The sequence below is a fragment of the Ailuropoda melanoleuca genome, chromosome 12 (genome assembly GCF_002007445.2).
Source record: "Ailuropoda melanoleuca isolate Jingjing chromosome 12, ASM200744v2, whole genome shotgun sequence".
NCBI lineage: Eukaryota > Metazoa > Chordata > Mammalia > Carnivora > Ursidae > Ailuropoda > Ailuropoda melanoleuca.
In genome coordinates this window covers 66,887,595-66,911,676 of record NC_048229.1, presented here as the reverse complement: position 1 = coordinate 66,911,676, position 24,082 = coordinate 66,887,595, and the positions used below count along the sequence as shown (strand labels likewise).

Genomic DNA, 24,082 nt, shown 5'->3' with positions numbered 1-24,082 from the left:
GTATCCCCTCACTTTCAATCTGCAGGTGTCTTTAGGTCTAAAATGAGTCTCTCATAAGCAGTATAAAGACAAGTCTTTTTTTTTTTTTTATCCATTCTGTCACCCTGTGTCTTTTGATTAGAGCATTTAGTCCATTTACATTTTACATTCAAAGGAATTATTGATAGATATGTATTTATTGTCATTTTATTACTTGTTTTGTGGTTGTTTCTGAAGATTCCCTCTGATCCTTTCTTGTCTTTCTATCTTTCATGATTTGCTGGTTTTCTTTAGTGTATATTTGGATTTCCTTCTCTTTATTCTTTGCATATTTATTAGTGGTTTCTGATTTGTGGTTACCATTAGGTTTGTATATAACATCTGTGTATAGCAGTGTATATTAAGTTGATGGTCATTTAAGTTTGAACCCATTCTCTTTTTTAAGATTATTTATTTGAGAAAGAGAGAGAGAGAGAGACTGAACGACAGCACAGGGAGTAGGGCAGAGGGAAAGGGAGAGAGAGTGTCAAGCCGACTCCATGCAGCCCAGTGCAAGGCTCAGTCTCATGACCCTGAGATCACGACCTGAGCTGAAACCAAGAGTTGGATACTTAACTGACTGTTCCACCCAGGTGCCCCAAGTTTGAACCCATTCTTGACTCTTCTCTTCCTCATGTTTTAGGTATATGGTGTCATATTTTACATCCTTTTATTTTGTCGGGTCCTTGACTAATTTTTTTTTTAACAGAAGTATTCATTTTTACTGTTTTTGTGTTTCCTACCTTGATACCGTCATTTTTGGTCTTTCCTTTCCACTCAGCCACCTTTAATATTTCTTGCAGAGCTGATTTAATGATCATGAACTCCTTTAGTTTTTGTCTGGGAAACTCTTCCTCTCTCCTTCTGTTCTGAAGAATAGCCTTTCTGGATACAGTATTCTTGGCTGCGCATTATTTTCATTCATCACTTTGAATATATCACGTTACTTTCTTCTGGCTTGGGAAGTTTCTGCTGAAAAATCTCAGTAGTCTTATGGGATTTCCTTTGTATGTTACTTTTTTTTTTTTTTAAGATTTTATTAATTTTTTGTCAGTGAGAGAGAGTGACAGGCAGAGGGAGAAGCAGACTCCCTGCTGAGCAAGGAGCCTGATGTGGGACTCAATCCCAGGACCCTGGGATCATGACCTGAGCCGAAGGCAGATACTTAGCTGACTGAACCACCCAGGCATCCCCCTTTTTTTTTTTTTTGGTCTTGCTGCTTTTATATTTTTTTTAATCACACTATATTTTACCAGTTTAATTAAAGTATGTCTTGCTGTTAATCTGCTTTTGTTGATATTGTTTGGGGCTCTTCGTGCCTCCTAGATATGAATAGCTCTTACCTTCTCCAGATTAGGGACGTTTTCAACTATTATTTCTTCAAATAAATTTTCTGCCCCCTTTTCTCTCTTCTTCTTCTTCTGGGACTCTTATAATATGAAAGTTATTATGTTTGATAGAGTCACTGAGTTGCCTAAGTCTGTTCTTGTTTTGCATAGTTTTTTTTTTCTGTCTCTTGTTCAGCTTGATTACTTTTCATTACCCTCTATTCTAGTTCATTAACTTTTCCCTCTCTTTCTTCCAGCCTGCTGTTCATTCTGCCAAGCATGCATTTCATGTTGTTTATTAAGCCCTTTATCTGTGCCTTGTTATTACTTACCTCTGTGTTAAGGGTCTCACTGATGCCTTCCTCATTTCTCAAGTCCAGTGCATGTATTTATGATTTTTACTTTAAATTCTCTATGAGTCATGTTAATTATATCTGTTTCATTTCATTCTCTGACTATGGCCTTGTCCTGTTCTTTCATTTGGGACAAATTCCTCTGTCTTCTCATTTTGTCTGTGTGCCTGTTTCTGTGTGTTAGGAAAGTCAACTATCTCCTCTTCTTTAGGGTAATGGCCTTATGACGAGGAGGTCCTTCAGTGCCTAGGTCCTTTACTGCTATGTAATGTCCCCTATTCCCCAGAGCCTGGCACTTCAAGGAGTGTCTTTAATGAGTAGTTAAATATAGAAAGTTAAATATAGTAACCCCATTCCTAGGTATAAACCCAGATAGGAACTCAAATAGATTCTTATACTCCAGTGTTCAAGAAAACATTATTCATAGTTATTAAAAGGTGGAAATCAACCAAGTGTCCATCAACAAAGGAACTGATAAATAAAATTTGGTATATCAGTAAATGGAATCTAGTATATCCATACAATGGAATATTACATGACCAAAAAAAGAATAAAGTTCTGACATGTGTTACAAGATACATAGATCTTGAAAATATGCTAAGTGAAATAACCCATTTATAAAAAGGCCAACATTTTATAATTTTAAAAGTTGTATGATTGGGGCGCCTGGGTGGCTCAGTCATTAAGCGTCTGCCTTCAGCTCAGGTCATGATTCCAGGGTCCTGGGATCGAGCTTACATCAGGCTCCCTGCTCCACTGCGAGCCTGCTTCTTCCTCTCCCACTCCCCCTGCTTGTGTTCCCTCTCTTGCTGGCCGTCTCTCTCTCTGTGTCAAATAAATAAATAAAATCTTTAAAATTAAAATAAATAAAAAATTAAAGTTGTATGATTTGTAAAGACAGTAATTAGAGGTTATCAAGGTGAGATGGGGGAAGGGCAGCTAGGTTATTTTTTTACGGGTGCAGAATTTCTGTTTGGGATGATGAAAAAGTTCTGGATACAGAGAGTGTTGATAGGTGCACAACACTGCAAATGTACTTAATGCCACTGAATCATAAACTTAAAAATGGCTGTAGTGGTTAAGTTTTATGTTCCATGTATATATGAATAAAATTTAATGTGGTTATTGTTTTTGAGAATCGTTGCTCTAACTTAAAAATTGATGAGCAAACCCTTTGGTTTTCTGTTTTCTTTTTTCTTTTGTTAAGATTTTATTTGTTTGAGAGAACGAGAAAGTTGGGGGGAGGGGCAAAGTGAGAGAGAGAAAGAAACCCAAGCAGACTCTGTACAGAGCACACAGCCCGACCTGGGGCTCGATTTCGCAACCCTGAGATCAGACCTGAACTGAAGCCAAAAGTCATATGCTTAACCGACTGTGCCACCAAAAACCCTTTGGTTTTCTTTGTTCTGTTTCTTAATTTATCTTTTAATCACATTTGGGTTATCTATGGATTTTTTTCCTTTGAGAATAAAACATAATAACCATGGATCAGGAATATTTTAATATTCTGGTATTAAATTTATATTAATGAGATAGCTTTTAGATACAAATTATTCTCAGAAGAGTCTGGTAACAGTGGCCTAGTTTTGGGGGGTTTGATTAGGCTTGACAGAGCTGGGTTGGGAGGCTGAGAGTTCAGAATATAGAATATCTAGGTAATTGTAAACCTGGAAACCTAGTGGAAACAGAGTTGCTGATTTGTGTTCCACAAGCAAACTGATTCAAATTACATATGTAACATTTTCTATTGAAATAACAGTCCTAAAAACATTGTTATTTTTTTGGATAGGATAGGATAATCTTTGCTGCAGCAACAAACTCCTATATTTGTTTGGCATCATCTTCTTACTAACAACTAACATCAAGAAAGTTTAGAAAGTTTCCTTTGTATTTAGTCCCAACCTAAATACCTTGGAGGCTAATGTAGATTTCGCACGATGAGGATTTAAGCATTGGCTTTTTAAAACTGACCTATATCTTAAATATTTTTTCATAGTGAGTTACGTGATATTTTAAGTAAGGTTAGACTTACTGTAGTCTTTACTCTTTTTTCAGACAAACTAAGGGAAAGTTTATAGACTTGAGATATTTATACTTTTTGAAGTTCTCATAGTTTTGGCAAAATTCTATAGTAGAATTCTTAGCTTTGATAGTGGTTATCAACTTTGATGCTAGTGTTAAGTACCAACTGTCGGAAATATTGTGTGCTCTAAAGTAGTTCATTTAACTTAGTTTCAGTATCTGCAATTGGGATTCTTATGAAGATAAAATGAGAGAGAATGAAGTGCTTTACACAATGCCTGATACGTGGGAGATTGTCATTAATGGTAGTTGTCACAATTGATTAAATAATATTTACCTTTCTTGCCTTTATGCAATTTTGTGAATATCAGATGAGTTAACGCGAAAACTTTTTTAAACTTGTGAGGTGGTATATAGACACACATTTGATGATTGTGAATCTTTCTCTCTTTTCTGAACTCTTTTCACTAATATGTTATTGTTTAATAATATACTTTCTTGCATTTGGTTGCATTATTTTATGGGTGTTAATCTCATCTCCTAAACAAGAATGTGTGTGCTTCTTCAGGATAGCCGGTGTTTCATAGTATGTATTTCTCTTGAGTCTCCTACATCTAACACGGTACTACGTACTTTAGTGAAATACTCAGTAAACATTCGTTTACTTTTAGTGATTGGATATTTCTTTTTTTAAAAAAAGATTTTATTCATTTGAGAGAGAGAGTGCGAGCATGAGCGGGTTGGGGGTAGAGGGAGAGGGAGAAGCAAACTCCCTGCTGACCTGTTGTCAGGGAGCTCAATCCCAGGACCCTGAGATTATGACCCTAGCTGAAGGCAGATGCTTAACCAACTGAGACACCCAGGCACCCCATGATTGCATGTTTTTGAGCAGTCTGTTAAGCATATCATAATCGCAATTAAAATTAGCAGTCTCCCTGAGCATGTGACTGCTGCTATGCTCTTGAGAATTCCCGTTACTCGACGGTGACCTTCCTGTATATCCTGTTTTTGGGTGTTGAGTTTTATAAGTTTCTTCTTTATTCATTCATCAGTTGATGGACATTTGGGCTCTTTCCATTTGGCTATTGTTGATAATACTGCTATAAACAACAAGGCATATGTGTTCTTTGGGCAAATACCTAGTAGTGTAATTACTGGATCATATGGCAGTTCTTTTGTTAACATTTTGAGGAACCTCCATGCTGTTTTCCAGAGTGGCTGTACCAGTTTGCATTCCCATCAACAGTGTTTTCTCTACATCCTCACCAACACCTGTTATTTCTTCTGTTGTTGATTTTAGCCATTCTGACTTGTGTGAGGTGGTAATTCATTGTAGTTTTGCTTTATCTTTCCCTGGATGATGAGTGATGTTGAGCATCCTTTCATGTGTCTGTTGGTCATCTGGATGTCTTCTTTGGAGAAAATGTCTTTTCATGTCTTCTGCCCATTTCTTGACTGGATTTTTTGTTTTTTGGGTCTTGAGTTTTATAAGTTTCTTTATATATTTTGGATACTAACCCTTTATCAGATATGTCATTTGCAAATATCTTCTCCCATTTTGTAGGTAGTCTTTTGGTTATTGATTGTTCCTTTGCTGTGTAGAAGCTTTGATGTAATCCTAATAGTTTTTATTTCCCTTGCATCAGGAGACATACCTAGAAAAAAAATTGCTCCAGTTGATGTCAGAGAAGTTACTGCCTGTGTTCTTTTTTTTTCTTTTTATTAATGATTTTTTTTATTATATTATGTTAATCACCATACAGTACATCCCCGGATTCCGATGTAAAGTTCGATGCTTCATTAGTTGCGTATAACACCCAGTGCACCATGCAATACGTGCCCTCCTTACTACCCATCACCAGTCTATCCCATTCCCCCACCCCCTCCCCTCTGAAGTCTTCAGTTTGTTTCTCATAGTCCATAGTCTCTCATGTTTCATTCCCCCTTCTGATTACCCCCCTTTTCTTTATCCCTTTCTTCCCCTACCGATCCTCCTAGTTCTTATGTTCCATAGATGAGAGAAATCATATGATAATTGTCTTTCTCTGCTTGACTTATTTCACTTAGCATTATCTCCTCCAGTGCCGTCCATGTTGCAGCAAATGTTGAGAATTCGTTCTTTCTGATAGCTGAGTAATATTCCATTTGTATATATGGACCACAGCTTCTTAATCCAGTCATCTGTTGAAGGGCATCTCGGCTCCTTCCACGATTTAGCTATTGTTACTGCCTGTGTTCTTTTCTAGGATTTTCGTGATTTCCTGTCTCACATTTAGGTCTTGAATCTATTTTGAATTTACTTTTGTGTATGGTATAAGAGAGTGGTCCAGTTTCATTGTTTTGCAGGTAGCTGTCCAGTTCTCCCAACACTATTTGTTGAAGAGACCATCTTTTTCCCATTGCATATTCTTGTCTCCTTTGTCAAAGTTTAACTGACCATATCATTGTGGGATTATTCCTGGGCTATCTGTTCTACCGAACTATGTGTCTATTTTTGTGTCTGTACCCTACTTTTTTGGTTATTACAGCTTTGTAGTATCTCTTGAAATCTGGAATTTGATACCTCCAGTTTTGTTCTTCTTTTTCAAGATTTCTTTGGCTATTTTGGGTGTTTGGTGGTTCCATACAAATTTAAGATTACTTTTTAGTTCTGTGAAAAATGCTATTGGCATTTTGTTAAGGGTATGGTTTCTAAGAAATTGCTGCTTATTGTATTGTATGCAGCTACTTTTAGAAAAGCAAAAAGTAAAAAGATACTTCCTAGTATGTGGAAAGAATTAGGTAATATTATTTCAAAAATAATTTCTGGACTTCGACAACTGTATAAAAGTATGGAATGTGATGGGCATGAAAATGTATTGCTTAGATTTCCTGCTGCAGGGAACATAATTCACTGATGGCTCCACCTGCTGCCTTTTAGACCCACTCCCAAGTTCATGCCAAGGCCATGATTCCCAGGTGATCCTTCCAGGCAGTGACTGCATATGGTGGGCATTATAAGGTAGGTCCTTTCCATTGAGATGCAGGACTCCTTTACTGGGATACTTTGGCTCAAGGACTTCCCATTGGCTGGGCCAAAACTTTCTTAGAACTGTGCTGTAGTCTGATGCTCTTCCCACCCAGGCCTCCTTCCTTCCCTTTTCCCATCACAGTCTGAAGACTCTCTTACCTTCCTTTGCTCCCATCTCATCACCTCTTACAAACAAATCTCCAAATCCTTTGCTTGTCTAATCCTGTTTGTCATATGCTTGTTAGAAGTCCCAAACTAGTGCAGAAACACAGACCTACACTACTGACAGAAAATGGACCAAAATGATGATTTAAAGAAAAAAAAATGTTCTTACAGAAAGATTCCTAATAGTTTATGTAGATACTCTATCCTTTTTAGAGCTAGGGCTTAATTCTCCTCCCTTCCAATATGAGATGGGCTTAGTGACTTGCTTCCAATGAATAGAGCAGTATCTGCCATCGACCCCCTTTAAAAAACCATCCCCCGGTCCACACAGAGACAGGAACCTTTTAGACATTTTTTCATAATGTCCCCCCACCCCAGATGAAATTTTGATACCATAAATATACTGTGCATATGTTTATGTACTATTTATTTTTATGTTTATGTACTATTTACTGTACATATGTTTATGTACTATTTATATACCCATGTTTTATGCATAAGAAGAGTTAAATTATATTTGCCCCCAGGAATGAATTTTTACTCCCCTGAGGGTGTTATAATAACCCCCACTGAGAATGCACCGAACAGAGTATGGAAAGGGAAAATTTCTAACTTGCCATGGAGAAATCTGGCAAACACCACCTTAACCAAGTGATCAAAGTTAGCATCACCAGTGATAAATCCTGCTAATGCCATGTACACCCAGTATGATACAGTGAGAAGGGTGTTTTGCCTTTGTAGGAGTCTTCCCCAGAAAATAAAACCCCTGTCTTATCCCAAGAAAACATCCAACAAACCCAAATTGAGGGACATTCTGTTAAATATCTGACCAGCACACTTCAAAAAGTGTCAGTGAATAAAAAACAAGGGAAGACTGAGAAACTGTCCCAGATCATTCAAGACTAAGGAAACATGACTACTAAATGCAATGTGGTATCCTAGATCCTTGCACAGAAAAAGATCACTAGGAGAAAAATGGGTGGAATGCGAATGAAGTCTGTAGTTCATAGTATTATATAGTATTATTTATTATATATTATATATTTTATATATTTTATATATAATATATATTTTATATTTTATATGTATTATATATTATAATATATGTAATATATAATATATATTAATTTCTTAGTTTTGACAAATGTACCATGGTTTTTTAAGATAATATTAGGGAAAGCTGGAGGAAGGGTAAAAGGGAACTGACTCTGCTATCTTTGTAACTTCTCTGTAAATCTAAAATTATTACAAAATTAAAAGTTAGAAAGTATTCAAAGAATAAAAATCATCTATATTCATTACATGAAAATCATGGTGCAAATATTAAAAGAGAAGTAAATATATAGGTTGTAGAATTATAAATATGAAGCTAATCTGAAAATGTGAGTTTTGTAGATGTATTAGTAAATGAAAAAATATAGTGGATGTAGTATTTCTCAAATTCGTGAAGCTGTGATACAGTGTCTCATGACATCTGTGCACAATTAATTCAAATTGTCCTGTATATAAACAGAGTCACATGTATTCAAAACTGGCTAGAGAACCGTAAAAAATATTGATAAATTATAAATGGAAATGTATCAAGTTGGGGAGTATGTCTAGATGCTGCAAGATTCAGTGTTATGTCCTGTCTTATATAGTTGCTGCATTAATGATGTAGAAAAGGGAATAAAAAGCATGTTAATGAAATTCACAGATTATATGAAATTGAAAATAATAGTAAAGGCAGCAAAGCAATATAAAAGTACCGAGAGAACATAGAAATATGGAGTAGAGGGGCACCTGGGTGGCTCAGTTGGTTAAGCATCTGCCTTTGGCTCAGGACATGATCCCAGGGTCTTGGGATCCAGCCTCACGTCAAGCTCCCTGCTCTGTGGGAAGTCTGCTTCTCCCTCTTGGTCTGCCACTCATCCTCTCTTTCTCTTGCTCGAATAAATAAATAAAATCTTTTTTTAAAAAAATGTGGAGTGGAGACAACAAAATGAGATTTTGCCCCTCCAAAATAGAAAGTACTACGGCATTAAGAGAAAAACAATAAAACAGAATAGGTATTCAAAGGGAGTACGATCTGAAAGTCATCAAATGGTCAAAAAGACCTGAGGGTGAAAATAGTAGATATGAATTTATGATACAGTGATTTTGAAGATTATGGCTACATATCGTATATACCACAAAGAAAGAATAGTGTGGTCTGTTCTTCAGACCTCTAGTAAAATGACATCTGGAAGACAGAATTCGTTTTGTGTCTGGTTGGTACCTAACCACCATCAACAAAACAGAAGTAGTAATAAAAATGATTAAGCCTTAGAACACTGCTGACAAGTATATTTATCTTCAGCAAATTATACTGAGCTTTTTTTTTTTAACCAGTCTTTACATTCATAACTGCTGATTGTAGTTCATATCCCACATAGGTGACCCTTCTTCAAACATAAAACTTAAACTAAGCCTCAGGGCACCTTACCTAACTCTTTTTAACCTTCTCCTTTGTCTCCCAGATTAAATTTACAAATTATTTGTAATTTCTTGTTTTCATTAAGATTAATATAGCCTCTCTTGATTACTTACTAAAAATGAATGAAGCTTTTGTCACATTTACATCCTCGTGACGTAAGCTTTGTTTGCGAATATGTGTGTATGCTCCTACCAGCAGCTGTAGAACAGAGCAAAAACTACAGTAACATCTGAGAAGTGTGTTGCCGTTGAGACCTAACTGAATAACAACCGTAAGGAAAAAAAAACCCAACACAGATCAGAATTCTAATAGCAGTGCAATATTCCAGTGATCACAGCATATATCAGGAAACCCCAAGACATTATCACCTATTGGCAAGGAGTCCTTCAGAATAATATATGAAGAAATCTCTTTTCTGGATGACTACATATACTTACTAAGTATTACATAATAGATGCTTTAGAAAAAATTTTCTTAATACAGTAAAGTCTGTGGATTTTTATATTTATGATTTAAGAATATGCCTTTCTTTAACTTCTGCATGGAAAACATGTATAATCCTGAGGGCATACATAATATTTAAGCTCAGTAGATTACAACAAGCAAAATATTTATGAGAATCATTGAGTTAGAAAAAATATTTGAGATCTTGTCTCAACCTCGTCCTCTTATGTATAAGGTCATGGAGGACACAGAGATGAAGGAAGGAACACCCCCCATGGTTGGTGAAAGGATATTAAATAATAAACTGATGTTGTCTTTTTAAGAAACTGAGGAGAATCCTACATTGGATGGGAGACTGGACCAAATGAATTCTGAGGTCCCTTTCCATGCTTTGAAGATATTTTGTGTTAATTATTTGGCTGCTTAAATGCCTATAGAGTACAAACGTGATATGGTTGTCTCAAAATCTTTATAAAACTAAACAATACCATCTATCCCCATATTTTCAACAAACCGCCCCACTGTAGAGATAAAGCTCTTCAATATAAAATAGAGCAAATTTCACATATATACAACAAGAATATATAAGGTGCTGCAAGAACTCCCTCAGTTCAGGCTCTAGTTGCATAGGTGTTACACTGGTTATTGAATTATTTATTACTGAACAACCTTGCCTTAACTCTCGTGAACATCGGAAGTGTAGGGAGGTTAAAAGGCTGGATGTAAGCACATTTATTATTAGTTCTTTGAAAAACTTTGTGACAATAAATAAAAGGGGAAATGATGCTTCTATACCTGAAATAGTTCTTACTGTTCAGTATTTTTTTAGACATTTTTATAGTAAACTCCAAAAAGTTGCCTTCTTTATGTTCTTTGAGGTAACCCTGTCATAATTTGATCCCCACCCATCTGTCAGAGGCATAGCTGTCATTTCTACAGTCACCTCTAGAGTAGATAGTAAAACTGATCATGTCCACTGACTAAACTCACAGAAGAATCTAATCTAGTTTTGATATTAAACATCTAATTTCTGTCATCTAGAACTTAACATTTTTAGAAAGCCATATATTCCTCAATATCCTTGTCATCCTAGATGCCATTTGTTACCATTTTTAAATTTTTATTTAGGCCTTAACATCTGCATCTCCCATATAAGCTGAGACTAGATCCTTGACCATGAGTTCTTTGCTGCCTAGTGTATCTTTTTATCTTTAAATCTTTTGTAGTGGTATGGCCAGAATATTGGGAACCATTTTGAATGTTTGTAGCTGAGAAGGGCTCCTAATCATTTGCCAGATATTCTTCCATAAAAAAAATAGACATGAATTCTGGCCCTTACCAGCTTCCTATATTTTCATCAAATGATTATTATAATATTTCACAAAACAGAAAAATAACCTGAGCAACAACAACAAAAAAAGTATTTGTTATGATCAAATGCAAACCTGATTAAATGGTAATGAGATTCAATTGTTTGGATGTTTTGTTTTCTGTAGTAGCAAGATTTTATTCATTTCATTTCATTTCATTCTGAAAACTTGCAGATTTCTCTGGACTCTCCTTAAATGTTTGTATCATGATGGGTGATGGATTTCTCATATCGGTTCTATGACCTGGAAACAGTGCCAAGTAGACTTCCTAATTCTTTACATTTCATCCTAAGACCTTTTGACTTAGCCTGTGACTTCTGACTCTCCCATAATAAACCAGTCAAAATCCACCCTCTAAGAAATCCCCAGATTTCTCTGTTTCATTCATTCTGAAGCTGGTTATCATGGTCTGTTCTCATTATTCTTCTTGCTTTGCCCCAGCTGTCATCACCTGTGATATAATGGTCTTTATAAGACATGAATTGAAATAACTTCATGTAACTCTGGCACCTTTAAATAAACTCTGTATTGCTAAACATTTTATATTTGTAAACTACAGTCTATAGGTTTTGTTTAAATGTAGCATATGTTTATTTCTAATATGCTTACTGCCAAGATATAATAAGAGTTCTGGATTCTTTATAATTGCACAAAAAGGAGAAACATTCTTCTGCTACTATAGTAATTCTGAGAATATTCAACGAAGTTGTAAAACTTGAATCCTCACCACAGTTAGTGGTGAAAGTACATGCACACGCACACACACACACACACACACGTACACATATATATAATTTATAAGGTTTAGGGAAAAAGCTGTTATGACTTAGGAAATTTGCTGCTAGACCTGGATTTTTTGGATTCCGATGTTGATTTTTAATGTCGATTTTGGTAGAATATGTTACTTTGTTCCATTCTGGGTATAATCAATGCAACCATAGTAAGAATAAATATTCTTTATGACATAAGTACAAGAAGCGTAAGACTTGGGGCGCCTGGGTGGCACAGCGGTTAAGCGTCTGCCTTCGACTCAGGGCGTGATCCCGGCGTTATGGGATCGAGCCCCACATCAGGCTCCTCTGCTATGAGCCTGCTTCTTCCTCTCCCACTCCCCATGCTTGTGTTCCCTCTCTCGCTGGCTGTCTCTATCTCTGTCGAATAAATAAATAAAATCTTTAAAAAAAAAAAAAAAAAAGAAGAAGCGTAAGACTTACCATATTTTGTTAAATCTACAGCTCAACCAGCATGGTATTCAGCTTCCAGGAGTAGTGCCAAAACAGGTTTTGTGGGAGAGAGTGGTTGTCCACCATACTTCAAATCTTAATAAGTTTAACTTTTATGGAACTGTCATTCATAATATATGTAAATTTCTTCTGATTTAGCAGGATCTACTGCTTTTTAGGGTAATGAATTGCTTGTGTTTATTAGGAACCATCATTATTACATAAATTTACATTATAGTTTGGCCTCAGATTCTTAAAGCTATTATTAGGGGCCACTTGGAAGATGATGGGGGATATTTTGTTATTCTTGTGAAAGTTAAGATTAGAATTATTGATTGCCTCCTTTTGTGTCGTTATTTCAGGAATTCATCATTTTAAAGATAGGATTGCAATTTCACTTTAATAAATGGGTAATTTATTCTGAGTCTGGCTCCTCCCCTTCTGTCTTTATCTTTTAAATTACTCAATTGTGCTATCTCTTCAGAGAATATTCCTAAGATTTCTTTCCTTATCTCAGATTATTGTCCCTTGTATTTCATACTTTTATTTAAACTAACAAAATATTTAAATAATTAAAGAATTATGCTAATTATGGCATTAGATTTCCGTATTTTCCTGTTTTATTTTTGTCATTCACATATCCTAGTCATGGAATGAGAGCTCTATATTCTTATTTTTTATTATTGTAATCTACTTCCTCTACTATGTAGGAAAAAAGCAGTCTGCTAAACCATGAATACAAAATGTAGTACCATTTAGATCATTTGGAAAACTTCATCTAGTGTTTATCCTCTAATCCTTTCATCATAATTTGAATTCATTGTTACTGTTACTTTCCTTTTCAGTGATGTTGACATTTACAGAGGTATTTATAATAGAATTTGCAGTATCTTTTAAATTGGTGTCTCCATATAGATTTCTGAAGCATGCTTGAGTACTGCAAATATCTCTAAATGCCAGCTTAAAGTGTTTTCTTTTTTCTTCCCAACTCCTTTTCCCCCATAGCTACTGTATCTTTTCACAAAATTTGGATAAGAATAATCAAAAGAGTCACATCTTTTTCTTGTGCAAAAAACCTAGGGGTAGAATATGTGTTCCATTAACTTAAAACAAATGAATTAATGTTTATTTTAGACACTGATAAAAAGGGAAAGTAATGTGGGGTTTAATTCTATTTGTTATAGTTTTTCTATTATCCTTTCTTTTACCATAGATCACTATTCTTTATTCCTGACTTATTAATCAAATTCTAACATGTGGTATGAGGAACTTTATATTCACTGTCTTTTGCACTAAATTCATCACAACTGTGTGTAATCAGGCAATATGTGATCAAAATGAAATAAACTGCAGTGTCACTTCTATAGACTCTGTCATACAGAAACCATGCCATAATTTATTTTCTTAGAATTTATTCAGTGTCACAAGTTTTTAAAAATAATAATTAGGTATTGAAAAATGCCTGATGATATCCAAATATTCTTTTTTAAAATTGAAACGTAGTTGACATACAATATTATATCAGTCTCAGGTGTACAACATTGTAATGCAACAATTCTGTACATTAAGAAATGCTCACTACAATAAATGCAGTTACCATCTGTCACTGTACAGAGTTCTTACATTATTTTTTTTTTTTAAAGATTTTATTTATTTATTCGACAGAGACAGAGACAGCCAGCGAGAGAGGGAACACAAGCAGGGGGAGTGGGAGAGGAAGAAGCAGGCTCATAGCAGAGGAGCCTGATGTGGGGCTCGATCCCATAACGCCGGGATCACGCCCTGAGCCGAAGGCAGACGCTTAACCGCTGTGCCACCCAGGCGCCCCAGAGTTCTTACATTATTGACTGTAGTCCCTATGCTGTATTTTTCATCCCCATGATTTATTTTATAATTGAGGTTTGTGTCTCTTAGTCCCCTTCACCTATCTTGCCTGTCTGCCCACCTTTTGCCCTCTAGCAGCTGCCAATTTGTTCTCTGTATTTATGAGTTTCTTGTTCATTTGTTTTATTTCTTAGATTCTACATATAAGTGAAATTATATGGTATCTGCCTTTCTCTGCCTAACTTACTTCACTTAGCATAGTACCCTATAGGTCCATCCATATTGTCGCAAATGGCAAGTTCTCATTCTTTTCTATGCTGAGTAATATTCCATTGCGTATATATACCACATTATTCTTTACTCATTTATCTGTCAGTGGACACTTGGCTTGCTTCCACATCTTGGCTATTGCAAGTGATGGTGCAGTAAACATAGTGGTACATGTATCTTTTCAAATAAGTGTTTTTGTTTTCTTTGGGTAAATACCCAGTAGAGGAATTATTGAATCATCAGATATTAATGATTTTTATTTTTTTGAGGAATCTTTATGCTGTTTTCCACAGTGGTTGCCCAATTTACGTTCCCACCAGCAGTACGTGAGGATTCCTTTTTTTTCTACCTCCTTGTCAACACTTGGTATTCCTTGCCCTTTTTTTAATTTATTTTTTTATTTTTTTTAATTATTATGTTATGTTAGTCACCATACAGTACATCATTAGTTTTTGATGTAGTGTTCCATGATTCATTGTGCATATAACACCCAGGCTCCATGCAATACGTTCCCTCCTTAATACCCATCACAGTGCCATCCTATCCCCCCACCCCCCCTCCCTTCTAAAACCCTCAATTTGTTTCCTGGAATCCATAGTCTCTCATGGTCGTCTCCCCTCTCCCACCCCCATGTCCCCCCTGTTCATTTTTACCTTCCTTTGCCTAATGTTCCTTGTCTTTTTGATTGTACGCATTCTAACAGGTGTAGAGTGATATTTTATTGTGGTTTTGATTTGCATTTCTCTGATGATTAGTGACATTGAGCATCTTTTCGTGTATCTGTTTGCCATCTGTATGTCTTCATAGTATAAGTGCCTATTCAGGTCTTCTTCCCATTTTTTAATTGGATTATTTTGTTGTTGGGTTATATGAGTTCTTTATATATTTTAGATAATAACTCCACATTGGATATATCATTTACAAATATTTTCTCCCATTCAGTAGGTTGCCTTTTTGTTTTGTTGATGGTTTCTTTCGCTGTGCAGAAGCTTTTTATTTTGATGTAGTCCCAGTTGTTTATTTTTGCTTTCGTTTCCCTTGCCTGGAGAGATACCAAATATTCCCGCTCCCGCCATTCTAAATTGTTATTATTAACTAAATCCTAAGTTTTGTGCAAAGCCTGTGTGGTTTATTTGATGTGGATTATGTAGGAAAAATTAGGGTTGCTGGTAATCAGTTATCTTTCTCTTAGCTCCTCATATATGAATTGGCAGTGAGTTTATAGTTTTTATGGAGCTAGTGCCTGGCTATATTAACACAAGGTTTCAAATTCTGTTTATCTCGAGAATGTGGAGGTAGCATCTTTTTGTTTGTTAAATTGTCCTTTGATCATGGGATTAACTCTGGATTCCAAGATCAGTTTTGGATGTTCCATAGTTTTTCATTCTCGAGACTAGTTCATACAAATCTGTAGATGTATTTATTATTTATTTATTTATTTATTTATTTTTATCAAGTAAACTCTGCCCTAAATGTGGCTTGAACTCACAACCCCAAGATCAAGAGTCATATGCTCTACCAACTGAGCCAGCCAGGTGCCCCTAAATCTTTAGATTTAAATATAATTTACAGGGGTGCTTGGTTGGCCCAGTCAGTTAAGCGTCCAACTCTTGATTTTGGCTCAGTTCATGATCTCAGGGTCCTGAGATCAAGCCCTGAGTAGGGCTTTGTGCTGGGCTTGGAGCCTGCTTAGGATTCTCTCTCTCCCTCTCCCTCTGCCCCTCCCCACCCCAGCTCACGCACCCTGTCTCTCTTTCAATAAACAAACAAACAAACAAACAAAATATTGTTCTTTCCAATCTCTGTATTAACCCTTTCAGGTTAATGGTTCATATGTTCATAGATTTTTCTACTATTGGATTCACTTACTGGTGTCTTGTATAATCGTCTTATTTTTCTTATTATTGGCCTTTTTCACAGAAAGTTAAGTAAAAGCTATTTAACATACTACAAACTCTCATTTGTTGTGCTTTGTAGTCCTCCTATCCCACTTCCTTCTGAATCTATTTTTAATTCTTATTTCCTTTAATTCCCCTATTGAACATTATTTCATTTTTGCTTTTTTTGGTCTCCTTTGTCTTACTTCCTTGATGGTTAGCATATTATATCATTTCATTCTCCCATTTTTAAAATATTTGCTATACGCTTCTTTCTGTTATTCTTTTCTCATTTATTCATTTCATTGCTTTTTTAAAAGATTTGTTTTAGACAGAAAGCACCAGTGGTTGAGGCCAACGGAGAGGGAGAGAGAATCTGAAATACACTCTGCGCTGAACGTAGAGCCCCAGGCAGGGGTCGATCCCACTATCCTATGACTCTGGAATCCTGATCTGTGCTGAAACCAAGAGTCAGACACTTAACCACCTGTGCCACCCAGGCACCCCTATCATTTCATTTCATTCATAATATTTTTCATTTTAATTGTTTTCTTTTCAAAAATAAAACATTTAACTGTGTCTAGTTTAACTGCAGGCCTCCTTTGCATCATAGATTTGATTCATTTGTGGCTACAAACTCTCAAGTATTTTCCCACCTTTAAATATTCTTTCATTTATCTTTATAGGTTAAAAACTCAAGATGAAAGACAAGCCATGGGTAACTTATAAAAGGAAATTTATGCTAATTTGGGAGTGGCAGAAATTGGAATAACATTATGGGTTCATCCTAGAGCTGTTTGGAGGGCTTGGTTAAACTAAAGTTATTCAGTGCATTGCTTAGGCTGACACTTACTGATGCCTATGCCTTTTTATCAGAACTCTTGCTTGTAAAACGGGGTTGCTTTGGCTTGGAGGCCCATTGTATATTCCTCCATAAGCACATTTCAACTCTTAAAGATAGCTTAAAAGGAAAAAGAGATGATAAACCCTAGCCATGAAAATCAGTTCAGATCTGAAAGATACACTTCAAAATGCTTTCCTACTTTAATGAAACATGTGTATGATCTCATTAGAGGTGATTTCACTGAAGGAAAAATGCTTAGATTTTCGTATCTCCATTGGTTAAAGCTAATTCTGTAGACTTGTTATCACTTTGTCTATAAGAATCTGTCTTTGCACTACAGCAAATTCTTCCCCAGAGTCACCCAGAGATATGTACAGCTTCCTAGATATTCAAGTATCCTCTTATCTTATGGTTTACCTTGGGTGGGCTATATCATTTAACAAGTCGTGTTTATTCTTACTATATAGGTTCACTTTCAGGTCTATAATTTTCTAGTATAGAATAAAAGTTTCCATTTACACAAAAAGTGTATTTACCCAGGTATTTAAAGGTATATTGATAATTGGGGCTTATTTTTCCAAAGAGTAAGGATTCTTGAATAAAATTTTGAGAGAATGGAAACTGAGTTTCTAGAATTGTATTTTTATATAATACCCCTCTCATAGACAAAGAAAGAAAGGGGAGGCAGGGCATGGGGAAGTGATAAAGAAAGCAAATAGCTTTTAAAAAAACAAATGATAGAAAGTAAGTCTGAAGAGATGAAAAAATCAAGAACAGTAATTTCCACCACAGTTAATCTGAAGCCATGTAATTAAAACTGAGGACAGTTGATAGATAAGAATAAGACCAGAAATCATATTTTACAGTAAGATTAGTTCACTTGGACGGTACTTAGTGCTGGTGGAAAGTGTAAAGGGGGTGGAGGAAAGAAGGCTTAGAGAAAACACTAAATTATCTTATAGCCTTTCAAATTATTTCTGCAGATCCTGTTACAGTAAAGTGGGCAGAAAAGAGGCTGCAGAACAAATCATAAGAATTTTTGTATCCAGCTGTCCACTAGTCACTAAAGAAAAGTGGCAGAGACAGTAAAAGATGCTTTCATGTCCTGTTCATCACCATGCCGTCCTGAGATGCAAATATTGTTTGGCGTCACTGCAAAGCTAAAATTTGGTGCAAATTAAAGACATACTCTGTGATTTCAGATTTTTTCCCTTCCACGAATTCAGAATAACTCTGCCTTTTTCTCTTAATTTTCTATGGAAAATGCTATCTAATTTATTTTCTTTTACACAACTTATTGACTGACTTTTTATTCTTGTATCAGAATTAATAGTATATAACTTTCAAAAGGCAGAGCTATTCTTCTATTCCATTGCTTCCTCTAGCTTCAGAATAAAGTATTACAATAACTTAGACCTGTTCTTTACATGGAACTTCTTTTTTTTTTAATTTTTTTTTTTTTTTTTTTTTTTTTTTTTTGGTGCTGAGCAGAAAACAAATTCACAGAATGGCAGAATTGAGTGTTAGCTTCAGTATAAAGTTTGCAAGGTGTATGTGTGTGTATGTGTATGTGTGGGTGTGTGTTTTGAAGGAGAGACTCTGAACCATAAGCAGAAATCATCAGATAATGAGTCTAAGTGTCAAAGTTGAATAAGAACCCCATATCCAAATAACAAGTTGAGTTACTAGTAAAAGTCCTTTGGGATAATTGAATAGAAATATCTGTGTGTTGATGTTTCCATTCAATTCAATAATCTTGCTCTTATATTTATAAAACTAAAATTTGAAATAACATTTTTATTAAATGGATTTTTTTCTCTATCCATGGAATGCTCAAATCAGAATTTTAAGATTGAAAGAAGAGATGAGAAAAATGTCATTGATACAGTTTCCATTCACCATGTGGACAAGACAAGAATAACTTTATTGCCTGTACCTCAAAAATAGTTTTTATAGAGCCCTTGAATTACTTAATCATTAAATAATTTCTCTCTCATCTTTGTAGTAAGTACAATTCCAAAAGCACAGAGTAAGAAAAGTAATTTAAATATTTTATATTAAATTACATGCTATAAGATTAACATACTTTCTGAAAGATGTCCATGACTATTTTGAAGAAGACCTATAACAAATGTATTACTTCATCAGGTTTTTTTCTTTCTTCATTGTTGGCCTCTTCCTCATCCCCATTTTAATCTTTCCTTTATCTGGAAGAAGTATAGATAGCTATCAAAACTCTAGTTTTCAAACTTTTATCACTTCTTTTTCATTATATTTCAGTTAATCTATTTGTAATGTCAATATATGTTAGGCTGAAGACTATTGCATGCAGTTTGATGGGGCCGGGGAATGTAGGAGTCACAGAAGAGTGAAGCATTAGTTGTATTCATTTGTTAGTGATTCCTCCTATGGAAAAGCAGAAATGTTTAAAGGCCTGCAGATTTCTGAAATGTATTTGTAAGCTTATTGAATACAATGGTTTCCAATCTTTGGAATGATCCGTGTAAAATCCCTTTGAAAATACCATGTCAGGTTTAATGTTTACTATATCATGAAAGTTTGATGATTTGATAATTTACTTACAACTGGCCATTTAAAGCAGTCCCTGTATTTCAAACATGGGAGTTTTTCTAAAGAGCTATTAGTGTGTCATTCCATATGCTGTCCCAAAATATTGAACCCCACATCCAGAATATAGAAAACAGACTGAATAGAAGAAATAAGCAATTACGAGATATATAGGCTAATGCAATAAATCAAGTCATTCATGAAATATGTTATAAAGTTCATAGGATAAATTTTGAGTCTTAAGTTTCCTTCCTGCTTCTACTTAATTCATTTACATGAAAAGGGACATTTCTAAAACAGGATTCTGACTACCAGTCCTAACAGTTTGGTAGATTTGTTAACCTCTGATAATTGCTATCAAAAATTTCAGGGTAAGCTATTTCGAAAATCTTTTTGAATGTGTAACTAACAGAAAAGGAAGGAAAATTGTTTCCCAGTAGCCTAAAATTAAGATGATAGAGAAATTGGGTGAAAGTTAATAGCTGTAGCTGCCTGTAGGAATTTGCTGGCCTCAGTACCCAGGGGTCTGTGATTTTAACTGCCGTGTAGGACTTGGAGCTGTGAAAGGCACAGAATTGTAGGTGAGATTTCAAATACTCCAGAGACTACATCCCAGGTGTAGAACTAAAAAAAAACCCAAAACTTCCCAGTAGGATAGTAGGAGCTCAGGAAAACTTGTCTCACTAGCCCTGGGCTCTGGATTAAGAGGATGGGGGTAAAGCCAGAGACAGAGACAGAGAGAGAAACAGAGAGAAATGAAATGTCTAGTTTCCTTTACATATCCGTAGCCAGAGTCCTGCTCCCATTCCTCTTTAGGGTTAAATTTACCTTGTTTACATGGTTCAGGAATTCCTAAACTCAGAAGTTGAAATAAAAATCAACCTGGACTGGGGAAAAACAAAACAAAACAAAAAAACAAAAAAAACCCCAAACCTGTTCTGGAAAGATCCATGCAGCACCTATAAGAAGCAAATCTACAATTTTGGGGAGACATCACTTCATTCAAGGATTCCCACAAATATAACCCCAGTTAAAAATGAACTCATAACCCAAAATTAGGAAATAAAGCAATCCATCCAAAGAGTTAACAGATACAAGATAGCAGTATTGATGTCCACGAATTTTCAATAATAGCATTATCAGATAAAGACTATAAATTAACTGTTCTAAACATTTAAAGATACAAAAGAAATGGAAAACAGAATAGATAGTGTCAAATATCCAGGCAGATTTAAAAAAAAAACTTCTAGAAATAAAAAATTTATTGGAATCAAAAGATCCATTCTCAAATACAAAGATTCTGAAATTTCCCAAGAGACCAAAATAAATATTTCCTTCTGCGTTGAACAGTGAGATTCCTTACAGATACTTTCTTTACCCAGACCACATGCCATTTCACCAGTGACTTCTGGATCTTAAATGTGACTTTTATAACCTCTGAGAGCTAATTTATTGAGTTCTAGCAAATCCCAAGCCAGTATGCCATGTGTTAGTTACACTGAATGGCCTCTTCAAAATAAACCACACAACACTGATGTTGATCCTGTTAGATTAAGACAAATTAAAAATCTAATACATAGTTTTGCTGTCAGGTCCTAAAGTTCAAAGGTCAATATGGTATATTGCAATAAGGCTATAGGTTACCCATACCCCAATATTTTATCATAATAAAGCAAATAGGGATGAAACACCCAGCAGTAGCCCATAAATCTATTAGCAGTGAACTGTCAATGTCCTATATACCAAGGTAATTTGTTAATTCAGAGCTAGGTCTCTTTTTTCACTAGACCTTGTAAACTCCTTTCTGAAACATCAATAAACCATCTGCTTTGACTTGTTAATCAAATGACTTTATTCAGTCCAAAGCAATTTTTTCCTAATAAAAACAGAGTATTTATCTCCATGGCTATAAAAGAGGATTGTTTTCAACTGTTCACTTATAGTTAAGAAGCACATTTAGTTTGGATTGATTTCCAATGCTTCGGTCATATCTTGTCACTTTCCATTTCTTACACACAGCATCTCAGTTTAGCCATTTAGGAAAAGAAAAAGCAGTCAAATTCTGAATGTAGTATGGGACTAGTGCACAAAAACTGAGGAATAAGTTTGAGGAAAGAACTTACCCCAAATTACTGTAGATCAACATTTCAATATCCTGATTTCCCTCTGTTTGGAAGTTTTCTTATCATTCTAGGTAGAAAGTTCATCCTAGCTACTGTTTGTCTCTCAACTGAGGTTTCCCGATATTTGCCTTTTAGTCAGTATTGCTCTGTTCTGAGTCACAGGGCAGATAATGTTTATAATAGAAACTTTTTATCCTCTCTTAGGCTTTATCGTGTTAGTGTAAAATAAAGTCAAGTTCAGTGGGATGGGATCATAGCATGTAGAGCTCTGCAAAGCTACCCCAGAAAATTGACTCCCTTTTCTCCAGCCTACAAACTGACATAAAACGAGTATATCTGAGGTATCCGTGGGGATATTCTCAATGCTTTGTGAATGAGCATCTTCAGGAATCGTCACGCTTCTTGCACTCTCTGTCCTTGGAGCTTACTGCCAGCTGGCAAATGGGAGCACAGCCTATGACCTCTGACCTTGAATCAGCTCCTCTTGGACTGTTAGAAAAATGATGTCTGGGGAGAGGTCTGAGCATTTGAATTATTACTGGATTCTACCCTCTTAAAAAACAAAGAAGAAACTCATAGGTGTCCTTAATGAGCAGAGGCTTCAAATGCACACAAATCATGGTGCATTCTGGGAATTGTTTCTCAGTGCATTGCTTCCTTTCCTACTGCAAGTTCCTAATCAAAGGAAAAAATATGCAGCAAACCAAATGTATAATTACAAAGCCTTAAGTGTTTTTGCAGACTTTGATTCTTTTTATTCACACATTATTTGGTGAGCCATCATTTAGATTTTTTTTTATGTTTGACGTGGCATCGTAGGGGAAGGATCATCAGTCCTTTTTCTTTCAATGTCCTTTAATCTACTCAGTTTTACAGAGAGCAGAAAAAATTCTAAGTCCTTAATTCAAGTCTTAGGCTCTTTGTTGAACCTAAGAAGAAAATAGGAAAAACATGTGAGATTTTATGGTTATTGCAATGGGTTTCTAATATTATGGCAAGTTTTTCCTAACATTTTACTTTTATTGATTTTAACATTCCCATGAGATTTTTCTCTTAATATTTCCATAAAAAGTGTGAACCAAATACATTAAAACTAATTGCCCCTCAGGCATGAAATTCTGCCAAATTAAATATCAATTATTTTTCACTTAGTACTAATGATTTCATTTTTTGAACCCCACATTCACCCTGGCACTATGTCTTCACAGTACCCATAACTAGGAGAGATTACTAATCATGAACTCATTAATGTTCTCCACACTGTAGCTCTCCACATTTTGTAGGTTATTTTCATGAGGACAAGGAGAGCCTTTTACTGGAAATCTTGATGAAAACAGTCCTTCAGATATGGTTGAGCAATATAATCTTTGCATGAGAGGAGCTGATGGACAGATTCCCAGACTTTAATATTGAGAAGGATAAATGGACTGGAATAAGAATGGGAGTATCAGAAAGTAGGAGAAAATTATGTATGCAATTTAAAATTTGTGTTAAATTAACACAAATGTATATTTTTTAAACTTACGTTGTCATTATCAAACTCAGTGCTGTGGATTCCTAGAAACTTCTTATTAAGGGTTAATTTATGGACTTAAGTAATATTTTGGGTGTAGAGAACAGAGCATGATACAATTATATTTAGAATTCAGAATCAAAGAGCCAATTCATACAGTTCATGACAAACAAAATATGCTTGGCTTGCATGGCTTGAACTGACTATCAGTATGCCCCCCAAATCCCTGAATGAGTAGGTTCTCTTTTAATCTTGTTGATTTGCCTTTTTGGCTTTGTTTTTCCCTAGTAACATACAGTTTGGATTTGGGTTGTGTAAAATGTTTCACAGAAAGTTTTACTAAGACATTCAGTTGAAGGACAGGAAAAAGAAAAAAAAAACAAACCCCAAACACTAGTTTTAAGATGCAGACTAAGTCCATGACTCAAAATCCCATGAGGATAGGACAGCACAATTGAAGGTCACTTTTTTATCGGAGATGAAGAATCTAAGAGGGTGAATAACATGCTGGGAAACACTGGTTAGATTAGGTTAAAAGATCAAAGACTGTGCAGAATATTTATGAAGTTGACTAAGCAATATGTAGAAACAAATAATAGGGAAATAAAAAATTGATTAAAATGTTCCTACCTGGCAAAGCAATAATCATATAAAAGCTAGTATATAATTGAAAGG

The 24,082-nt window shown here is 35.3% G+C and overlaps 1 long non-coding RNA gene across 2 annotated transcripts in view; it reads left to right on the top strand.

Moving 5' to 3' along the window:
* LOC109490278 overlaps window positions 1-24,082 on the top strand; it is a 125,007-nt gene that overhangs the window by 10,679 nt on the left and 90,246 nt on the right. The window contains exon 2 of one of the 2 annotated variants that reach the window (XR_004619085.1): window positions 6,642-6,722. The exons of the other annotated variant lie outside the window; for it this stretch is intronic. This is a non-coding gene — a long non-coding RNA (uncharacterized LOC109490278). The remainder of the gene's footprint in view (window positions 1-6,641; window positions 6,723-24,082) is intronic. 2 annotated transcript variants of the gene reach the window in all.